The sequence below is a fragment of the Oryzias melastigma genome, linkage group LG17 (genome assembly GCF_002922805.2).
Source record: "Oryzias melastigma strain HK-1 linkage group LG17, ASM292280v2, whole genome shotgun sequence".
NCBI classification, from domain to species: domain Eukaryota; kingdom Metazoa; phylum Chordata; class Actinopteri; order Beloniformes; family Adrianichthyidae; genus Oryzias; species Oryzias melastigma.
In genome coordinates this window covers 20,449,767-20,459,029 of record NC_050528.1, presented here as the reverse complement: position 1 = coordinate 20,459,029, position 9,263 = coordinate 20,449,767, and the positions used below count along the sequence as shown (strand labels likewise).

Here is a 9,263-nt window from a genome sequence, read left to right as displayed (position 1 = left end):
CTCTGCCTCCGCAGGTCATGTGACTGTGGATGGCTGCTTTGGTTCACTGGGTCACCAGACTCCAAGATTCAAACAGAATAAAACTTTGTCCTGTATTTCCACTATCTATAATCATTTCTTCTTAGTTCACTTGAGCTAAGAAGAATTAAACATAATTCATAATTAATAGGTTTTCAGTATTTTGTGAATTTATTTTTCCAACATGATAATAGCAATTCAGGAGGAAATACAACTGGAAAACAAAGAAAAACATATTGACAACATAACATAAAAAAGAATGAGAACATTTCTAATAAAATTTGGGTATGTTTTCGTGCCTGTTTATTAATTTGACATTTACTTTTGTTTTTGTTGTTATTTTTTTCTGAGCCTTTTCTAGTTGAATCATTTTATGTTTTTCTGTTTACGTTCATATATGAACTAGTGGTTTGTTTGTTTTTTTACAATTGAAACGATTGACAAATGTATTTGTGATTAGTTGTAATATATTTGAAATATTTTCCAAACCTTTTTTTCTTCATATTTTCAAATGTTCTTTGGAAAAAAGCTCTGCTGTCTTTTTGTACTTTTTATTTAATTATTTTCCTTTTGTCATCTCTTTTTCTTTATTTTTACCTAACGTGGATTCTTGTGCTCTTGTAGCTGGATATACATAAAAGAAGCATGTTCATGCTTTTGTAGATACGAGCGGAACACACAGTCCTGTCCACTAGATGCCCCATAAAAGCGGCGGTACAAAAATAAACGGCGGATTAAAACTCAGCTACACGGTGGGTGTTTTCATTTCCGTCTTTAGACAAAAGGGAGACGTATTCAGTTGTTTACATGGGGCCAATTTCAGGGTTGTCCTACTCAATTCCCAGTGCTGCTGCTGTTTTAATCCCCTATTTATTTCATGTGTGCAGTGGTAAAGTTACGACAAGAGCAGGGATGAATAATCCCACAAACACTTCACTGATAAGGAGACACACAAAAGCACACTTGGCTTTCACTGCGGCACCAAATGCGATTCCCTTTGTGCTTATGATGCTCGCTCTGCAAATAAATGCTCTTCTGGAGTGTAACTGTCAGCACGCATCTCTAAAAATCCGCCTTTGCTTCAATATCAGTGGCTTTCTTATTTACCATTCACTATTTATATATCTTTTTTTACTAATATTGTTGTCAGACTTAAACCGTTCTGAAATAGCAGGTCAGAAAATGAATTCTTGCAATTTTGTTTGGCGTCCAACGTGCTTCAACGGACCTTTATTGTCTTGACAGCCTTGCAGAGGAGAGGCACAGATGTAATTAATCACATCAGCAGTGACAGGCTTCCATTTAGCTGTCCCACTTCCAACACTCAGACATTATTCTTTCTGGTTTACAGAAAATGCATTCTGGGTCACCTAACGAGGGACAGAACACAAGTGTTTGCCCTCTCACTGGAACACAACTTTTAAGCTAGAAGGATCACATATATGTGTAGCTATTGTTTAGTAGCATGACTTCAAGAAAATTGCATAAAGCTTTAGAGTTTGTTGAATTTTGTATAGGAACATTTCAGGTAAGATGACTGAAGAAGCTTGTTGTTTTTTGTGTAATAAGACATCCAGACCAGTAGGTGGTGCACATTTTACGAGATAAAGTTTTGGAATGAACACAGGACAAATATCCTTTGATCAAGTCGTCTGATTACTTTAATTAGGATTGTGTTTTTAGCCAAAACAATTAAAAAAAAAAAACTTTTGTTGTTTTTTTTTTATGATTTTGAAATACAAATATGATTGATTGATTGATTGATTGATTGATTTATTTCAAACACACATTGTAAAAAATACTGGACATAAACACAGTTTTTTAAAAATTATTACAGAAAAAATTGAAATGCATTTATTAGAAAATAGAAAACAGACAAAATCAAAACACATTTATGTCACATTTGATCATTAAATATCGTAATTATTAACTAAAGTCCAGTAAAGTTTGATTGATTGCTTGAAAAGGAGTGGGAAGAATCAAACTAATATAATCCCTCCCCCTACTTGGCAATTTAAAGCTTAATTTTCTTTATTTATGTTCTCCATCATGAAAAACTAAAAACACAAGAACATGTTAAAAACACCATTTTCATTGGAGTGGGTCTTTAAGCAATTGTGAAAGTGTTTGTGAGTATTCATGGACAGGCAGGATCACTTACCCTCTTAACTTTAAGGTGTTTTAAATAATAATAATTAGATAAATCTTTGATATCCGTTGTGAGTTGTTTAGGTCCACATTCTTAGAATTTAAAACTGTTCTTTAAATAAGCACAACAATGGGGCTAGAAAAATGTTCTTACCAAGAATTTTTATTTTAGTCACAAAGGCATGTTTTCTGAAACTGAGATTACTTTGCTTTTGAAAAACTTTCTTCATAAGATTATTTTTCTTGCAAAAAAGAAAACAAGACCCTTTTTTTATTTTATTTTTGCAGTGTATTCATTATTTTTGGCTAACCAACTTCACTTACTTTAAATATTTAGATTTGGTCACATAAATGTGAGTCTTTCAGAATCTTTTTACTGTCCACTCTTTCACTTTTAGGTGCTTTCTTAACAACTCATAATTAAGTAAAATTTAATATTGGACTAATGAGAAAAATATTGCTGACTCATTAAAACACAGCAATTAAAATGAACCTTAATCAATGCAGTGTCTTGAAAAAGTCAGATCATATATGATCAAATTGTCATTTATAGTCAAATTTTCATTTAACTCACACTCATGGCAACGCCTCCATCTTTAACAATAAGAGTCTAATTCAACAAAAACCTGATTAATTCTTTTGCTAAATGTTTAAATCCGACCTGCTAGACTTTTTAAAAGTTTTTCTTCTATATCAGTTTCAGAGGCTCCTCATGTTTTTATAAAATATGCTAAACAAGAATATTAATACTCTCCTTTTTTCAATTACTATTAACATCCTTGAGATCTCAAGGTTATTTCCTCAAGTCGCAGAAACAGAAACATTTTAACAGTCGATTTGTTCTGATTATTTTTCAATAGATTTGGAAGAATTGTTCAATTATTCTGCCTCCAAAACATACAGACTGGCTCCAAATTCCTTGGCTACTTATTAATTAGTGTTATATTCACCATTTTGTAAAACTTCAAATCTAAAATTCCATAATCAAGTGGCCCTAAAATTTCCCAGAAGTCTTTGTGAACAACTTCTGTGCATTCATGCTCGTTAAATTGGGGAATATGGACCACAATGCAATTTGTGAATAGTGTCCACAAATATTTGGCTATTTTATGATCCTGCAGCTCAATTCAAGAGGATTTTTACTCATTTTAAAAATATCCACACTTCTATGCTCCTTCTTGAGCATCGTTTAGATCCAAAAGTTAATTTTTAATCTTGTTGTCAATGCTAAAATCTGAAAAAAATTTCAAATTTGTTGATGCACTCCTTAAAATAGCTGCAGAAATCTGACACACCTGTGAAGATGTTCCCCAAGTGCTGTTTTTTTTAAATAAAATGCTACCTGGCTTGCACTGAGCATCTCTCTCCAGTATGGCAGCCGGTGATGAATGCTTCGTGTAGCTCCAAGTTAACCAAGTTCATATTGAAACACTCCCCGGAGCGTCACCATCAATCAAAAGCTCTCCCAGGAGCTGTCAGCCGATGTTACCTGCCGTCTTCTGCCTCTGTGTGCGGTTGTGCCACAACAATATCTGGCTCACCTTATTTGCTCCTACTACAAAGGTGGTTTTGAAGTTCCCATTTTTTCCCCCAAGACCCTTTGGGATACTCAAGAACCGCACCACCTCTCCAACCTCCCCTTTAAAAACTTTCAGATTCACCGCAGACTCACCAAGGATTTGGCTTCACTGACACATTTTGCAAAATGATCCCAACTTAACAGCAAAAAAAGTGTGTGACTGTGCGGAGCAGTGGGGGGACACTGTCAGTATGAATTCAGTTTTGCCGGGAGTCAAAGCAGATTTGCAGCAAATGGAGTTGGCTGCAGAACTGAGCGAGAGGATTTGAAAAGAGAAGCATTTTCTCTTTCATTAGCCAATGTGTTCCTTCAGGCTCAAACGCATGTGAACACTCCACCCAGTGTGCCTGGGAAAAACACCCTCCTCTATTGGTCAACACTCCCCCTGCCTTCACTTTTCCTGCAACCCACATCTTTCATCCTCCTCTCCTCTCATCTGACTTCCACTCCCAGTCCCATCTCTCTCTTTTTTCCTCTCCCTCCCTTCCTCCCTCTGTGTGCATCATTGCTGCCCTCAACTCCATCCCTCTCTGGGTTTTTCAGCCAATAGCTGCCGAGAGAGGTGTGGTTCCCAGACACCAGGACGACCGACTCTCGGTGAGAAGAGGAGACGGGGAGAGGAGAGGAGAGCGCCTGTGGAAAGAGATGCGTTTTCATCCCTCCTCAGCTTCACGGAGCAGCGACGATCAGCTTGACAGTGAGTGATGGACGTGGTTGGGAATAAAAATAAATAAATAAATAATAAAAATAGAGAACACGCAAAAAAGAAGAAGAGGAGGAGGGCGTTCGGGTTGTGGATACCTGCGCGTCTTTTTTTCCCCGCTGCGGACGCAGGTGCGCACAGAAGGGATTTGTTTTGGATGAGAGGAACAGTGACAGAAGAAGAGTTCCTTTGGGATTATTCCAGACTAAAAGCCGTTTTTGATCAAATTTTTCGTCTCCTTATCCCGCCAGAACTCATAAGCTTCGAAATCCATCCACTTCTTCTCCATCAGCGCGCGGGTTGCATCCCCGCATCCCCAAACCAAACGGGAAAAATTCCTCCGAACTTCCAACTTGTGTACTGAAGCGCCACCTTCTCTAGATATACCACTTTTTCTTTTCTTTTTTTCCTTTTTTTTTTTTTGAACAATGCTTGGATTAATGTGTCTGCTTGCTAACGCGCCCCGGGAACGCAGAGGAGAGGAGGAGTGAGAGGCGCAGAAAAAAAGAAAGTCAAGAGCAGGAAGAGGTGAAGAGCCAGGAAAGTCGGTGGCTTTTTGGCTGCCGTCCACTCCTTCTATTGCGCATTTGCTGTTCAACGATCTATTTTTTCTTACTGGATACGCGGGCAGACATCGAGGGGCGCACGGGGAGGACTGCGTTCACACCCTGGGTGAGTTCTCCTTCCTTCAGAACAACCATAAATAAAGAAAGAAATAAGAGTTTATAGGGGGTGGTTGGTTTGGATATAAAGGGATCGTTGCGCTGCGTTCCGGTGCCATGCGCGTTTTTACGCACAGCGCAGTGCCAGTTGGGATGAGACGGAGCGAGCTTCTAGCCTAGGACCAGTGACGCATCATCAATCATCATCAATCAGGCAGAATGACAGAAGGGACACATGACACCAATTCACATTTCTGACAGATCATTTTGGAGGCACCCACGTTTAAGAATTTGGCACACTTTGAAAACGGATGTCACGTGGAATTAATTCAGGTGTTGTTTTAATGTAAAAATGTTTCATAGTGAAGATTACAGTTGATAAAATGTGTGAGTTTGAATGTGTCTGACTGGAATTGTCATCCATCACCCCTTTTTCTCTTCACTCACCAAATCTGAGGCTGACTTGTCCTTCAACGTCTGCTTTAGCCCCCTAACTGATGAGTGCCTTCCTGCCCGCCTGTTTCCTGCTTGAATGTCTCTCTCTCCACCTTTGTGTGTGAGTAATGATGTTGCCCCATCAGTCACCCCGAATGCCTGCCACGCTCTGCAAAATTCCTCACATATTCTCTGGACCATGTAAGCGCTGTCCGTAGCTACTTTGTCGACTTCCAACCAAGCCCAGGGAGAGGAGGAGGATCTGCCTCTCATCACTCACTGACAGACACCTCTTAAAGAGGAGTTACTCAGGAAAAAAGGGGGGTTGAAAGTATTACCTAACACAAAATACTCCAAATGTATAATAAATGTAAAAAAAAAAAATGACAATCAAAGCTCAGGACCCTTCACATTCACCAGGAGAGCTCTTTGCATCCTCATTCCATGCACTTTAGAGTCTAGAGATGTGCTGACGGTGGACGTTTCTATGTAGCATGCTGGGCTTTTGAGAGCATGTAAATGAAAGGCTGAGTGCAGGGCACACAGGGCTCTAATGACACATTGTTTAATGGTGTACATTCACACCAACATCAGAACTGTATTGAAAGGTGGAGCTGGGGGTGAATGCAGAGGAAGTATCCATTAGAGGAGGTGGGAGAGGTTGATGATAAACACAGTAAAGCCCATACAACTAACCTGCGGCTAGTTGCTGTAAATATGATGAAAAGTGTGTTTATTCACAGCAAATGCTTCATTGTTATTCGGCTAATAGAAGGTGTGTGGAAATTGCTTTTAATGTGAAAAACCTTAAAACTGTGTCATCCGCAAACCCAACTATCCTGATTATGTCACTTGATAAATGTTACACTTCAGACTCCAGGACTTCCCATCTTTCATTAAAATCTTCCTAGTGACCCACACAGTGGAGGTTTCAAAACATACCGCTAATTTATCTGTTTGAATGAAACCAACAAACAGAAGCTTTTAAAAGCTGATGCAGGAACCAAACGGTGAGTGCCTGTTGAAGGATTTGCTTTTAATAAATGATAGAGTATCACATTTCCATGACATCACTGCAAGCGGAGGCTGTCCTAATCATATTGGAGGCACTGAAAAGGGATTTGTAATAAATAGTTAATGTTGCATCAAACGAGTTTGGACAAAGTAAAAAGATTTCCCCGCTTCCTGTTTGCACCAAACCTGCTAAGTAGCTTCATTTCCTGTACTTTTTAGGACAATGGTGCACTTACCTCAGCACTAAAGCTCAGTTTAGACCTGCTGAGATACACTACTGAGACATGTTTCTACTTTACTGGCTTGTTATGGAATATCGACCACATTAAAATTAGTAAAAAAAACAAAGCAGTGCAAGAAGTTGCACCAACCTGTACAAGAATGTTTCCAGATTTGGAGGACAATTTATGTTCCAATCATCATATTTCAATTAATCCACATACAAAATACTAAAAACATGTAGTTTATGACTAAATATATTTGTCCTGAAACCAAATCTACAAAAAAAGAGAAAAGAATGCTTGAAAATGGTTTTTAAAACACCAAATATATCTGGAGTATCCCCCAAAATGTAATTTTTCTCTTTATCCACCCCACTAATGTCCCCCCAAAAATCTCAAACTAAACAGTTTGAATTGTTTTCTTTTAATAAACAATATTTCCAGTAATTATTATAAATGGAGTGCCACAACATGCACACAACCACGTTTGCTTCCTCTTTTTAGCATAGTAGAAGAATCACATGATATTGCTGGACATAACATCATCAAAAACAGCGAAAAGATATCCTTCTTCTATTTGTCATATTTTTGAAACACTGCAGACTGAATGTCTCATATTACCCCATACAACCTCGTTATGTATATAATCGCAATAAGACCATTTTTATTACTTTTACCTATTTGCATCAGTAGGTAGCCATCTTGGTCATCAGTAACAGCTAGATAAACAACCAGCTTCTCTTCCTGATAAAATAGTGCAGATTTGCAACTGTATTACCTGCAAAAATTTGCAGAGGGGTTGCATCATCTTTGGAGAATATCAAAAATAAGATGTGATAAAAATTGCTCAATTGATATGTAAGATAAGCTTATTAAGACTTTAACGATGCTATTTGCAAGCATTAACATGTGACCACGCACAAAAAGGGCAGGCATTCAGAAATAAAGCAGGGTCAGAAACAGAAGATCAAGTCCAGACAGAAACGCTTGCTAATGCAGGCAGGGGTATACAAACAATACTTCGCCCTGAATGAGGCTCAGTGTGCTGCTTACGAAACAGGTGGGTTATTGCCAGAATGGAGTCAGGCGAATGGCAGGGACTGTGCGCTGGGGCAGCTGGGAGGTGTAGTGAGTTAAGTACTCTGGAGACTGCTCTCATCAGTGACCAGAGGGGGAGACAGAGCTCCGACTCCTGACGGTAGCCCTAACCCCGCCCTAGTTCCCTCATTTTGTATAAGTAGTCACTTCCTTGACGGTTTATTGATGAATAACTAATCAAAAATCAGAAAAGTGAAGGTTTACTTTAGTGAATTTTGAATCCCAAATGTCCTCCAATTTTGAATTGATTCACAAATTAAATACTACAGAGAATTTAATGATCTACATGAAAGAGAGAGTGCTAGAACAGATTAAGCTAGGCCTGCATGATATATCACAAATTTAGTGCCATGGCTTTTTCAAAACGTGTACAGTAAAAGACTGCATCAGTTGCGATAAATGTTTTCTTAAATGTTTAGCTAAAACCATCTTATGGCAGATTGAAGTATTCAAGAAATTAAATAGAGTCCTTTACACGGTTGAACAATCGGATGGCTCCTTTTTATGATAAATGCCTTCCTCCTATGTTGAACAGTGTATTTGTAGTATGATTGAAGTTATGTTGACTTTTATATACATAAAACTGTTGCAGTGAAATATTAGTTGTTTTGTTTTTCGTTCATGTTTTGCCAGTTATATCGCCAGCGTAATATTGATGACAAAAGCCTTGTTTCCACTGAGCAGTCTTGTCCGGTATGATCTGGTATTTTACGTGTTTCCTTTGGTAAATTTACTCATTAAAAAGTTCCAACCCGTACCTCTTGAGGCCCCCATCCATTGTAGGTCCATAGAAAAATAGAACAGGACGGTTGGGGCGGAGTCTCTGTTGCCACCCACTGATTGGCAGAAAGTGATGACAACATTAGAAAGCACCAATATAGCGCTAAGCTAGCTGTTCCGTTTTCCACCATCTTCTTAGCTGCCCGCAATCTTCTTTTAAACAACATTTAATTCCTGTTATGCACCATGTACAAAAAGTAAAACAATAAAAAGACGAGATGCTGGATGACCTAGCCCGTTGCTAGCTCACCCTGTATCACACAGTCGCTAAGGATGGAAGTTTGCAGTTCCACAGCAGACCAGGACGTGCTGTTGTTTACAGGTGTTTTCAAAATAGACTCGTGACCAAAAGAGTACACAGGAAACTGCAAAAACTCCAAGGCTTACAAACGTTAGAAATGTTAGCTTACATGAGCGCTATATTGGAACTTTCTAATCTTGTCATCACTTTCTGACAATTAATGGGTGGCTACACCACCCCAAGCATTCTGTTCCACTTTTTTATGGACCTACAATCGATGGGGGGCAGACCGTACCGGACTGCTCAGTGGAAACAAGATTCCTGATTTTGTGCAACCCTACACTGTAAAAAAAAATTTTTGCTT

General features: G+C 38.6%; 1 protein-coding gene across 2 annotated transcripts in view; it reads left to right on the top strand.

Moving 5' to 3' along the window:
• Positions 1–3,745: 3,745 nt before the first annotated feature.
• brinp2 (bone morphogenetic protein/retinoic acid inducible neural-specific 2) overlaps positions 3,746–9,263 on the top strand; it is a 241,809-nt gene continuing 236,291 nt past the window's right edge. For both annotated transcript variants that reach the window (XM_024273754.2, XM_024273753.2), the window contains exon 1: positions 3,746–5,120. The gene's annotated coding sequence lies outside the window, so the exon portion shown is untranslated. The remainder of the gene's footprint in view (positions 5,121–9,263) is intronic.